This window comes from Notothenia rossii (assembly GCF_949606895.1).
Source record: "Notothenia rossii genome assembly, chromosome: 2".
Classification (NCBI taxonomy): domain Eukaryota; kingdom Metazoa; phylum Chordata; class Actinopteri; order Perciformes; family Nototheniidae; genus Notothenia; species Notothenia rossii.
In genome coordinates this window covers 7160810-7162890 of record NC_136904.1, presented here as the reverse complement: position 1 = coordinate 7162890, position 2081 = coordinate 7160810, and positions in this window count along the sequence as shown.

The following is a 2081-nucleotide window of genomic DNA, read 5'->3' as shown; positions in this document are numbered from 1 at the left end:
AATCCCCTCTGTTTCAGCCCTGTTTCCAAAGTGCTGATTCTCTGTCTGTTACTTTAGATGAAAATAAGGAGCCCCTCCCCACGCCCCTCTGAGAGAGATCCGGTTAAAAAGAACTCAATGGTGCTCTAGGAGGAGATTCAGGTGATAAGGTGGGGGGGGGGGGGGGGGTTACCTTGGTTGCTGATTGGCTAATGGTTACACAAGCCAACAAATCGTTATGACATCATAAAGTGACCAAAATCGGATCAGCTCATTTTCAGACAGGTTTTTATAGAAATGGATCAGGACAAAAAGAGAGAGAATCTTTGTTCCTGAAACTTTCAGAGTCTCTTTCCACAGAGGGGACACATGTTGATGTAGAAGAGACATGAAGAAGTGGATTTAGCACAATAGGTGACCTTTAAAACAACTGCCACTTTACTCCACATCATTATCCATCATATCAGCTCGTGCACAAACAGGAGACTCCCACGCAGTCGGGCTGAAGCACTCTGTATGTTTTTACTCGTGTTATGAATATAGTGACTGTGTTTTTCTATGTTTGTCTCTGCACCGCCGTGAGGGGAACACACTTTTGGGTTTAGAGTTAAATGTGCTCACTCCACTGTTGCAGGAAATAAAGTTTACGCAATAAATATCTTTACAGAATGTCTGTTTCAGTGTTTAGTGTACAATAAGTAGTTGTCGAGTCTAACTAGGTACATTTATTCTAGTATTAAGTCAAATGTTGGGGTATTAGTACTTCAGTATTCTTAGTTTTTCTTTACTTTATACTTCATTACACGTCAGAGGGTAATGTTTGATTTCTTAATCCACTACATTTGACACTGTATTAACTTTGTACATTAATAACATGATGTGTTTGCTTGATATACTACTTATTCAATTAGCAGTGCACAAAGTATACGAAATGTGTTCCACAAACACAAATAACATCATTAAGAAAAATATGTTATGTATTTCGTAGTTATATAAACAAGATAATATCATATTCTATAATAATTTAACACTTTCAAAGAGGCTCTACTGTGCTTTTTCCGGGTTTCCCTTCTCTGTAGTGGTTTTTTTCCGGATAATGCTTCTGTATTATGTAACGTCTTGAACTTAGGACTTTTAGGGATTTTAATGAAGTATTTTGAGACTGTGAGATTGCTACTTTTACTTAAGTGAGGAATCTGAGAACTTTTTCCACCACTGACAAATAGCAACGTGCTTTAAAAACATCACGCTTTCTCTCTTTTTTAAGCAACTTGTCACTAGATGGCATCAGAGGGCCAGTTTTGTTTATCACTGGGAACAACTCAGCCACCCAGTACTCTAACATTTATTCAGCAGAACAAAGGGTCAAAGGTCAGTCCATCTCCCCACAAATCCCCCGACGCCAGCATCCATTTAGAGCCAAAAGCAAACAGCTGGAATAAACAGCAATCTGCATTTAAAGGACTCGCTGGCACTACATTTGTTGAACACAATCTGTTCCACATGTCACTCCTGAAACAGTTTTAGCGTAAGATGTTTTCAAGGATATTTCAACAAATCAGACTCATCCAACTCGGCTATCTGTGAAGGCTTTTAAATACTCATTTCAACTTTCACATCTGAATTTACAGAAAGATAAACACACTGACTCACATCTGGCTCTCATTCAGCCCAAAAAAGAAATACTCCCACGCTTGTGTCAGCCTCTTTTTGTCTGCTGGCTATACAGTCAATCGTGAACTTTTGCTTGTTTTATTTTATTTCTTTTGACCAAGGCTGTTTCTGGTTGAAATAACATATTTGATGAATGGCACGAAGTTCATTTATTCAGCCAGAGGTGGAAGTAGAAGTCAGATCCTTTACTCAAGTGTTTGAGTAATATCAGCAAAATGTTATATATGTTAAATTATAAGCACTCTTTCTGCAGTAAAATGTCCCTTATTACTATTATATATGATATTTAAGGATTTAAGGTGCCGTGTGGCGCAGTGGACTAGTGCATTGGTGTTTGGACCATGGGAGCACAGGTTCAAACCCCACTGCGGTCAGCATGTCGTTGTGTCCCTGGGCAAGACACTTCACCCCAAATTGCTCCTGTGGGA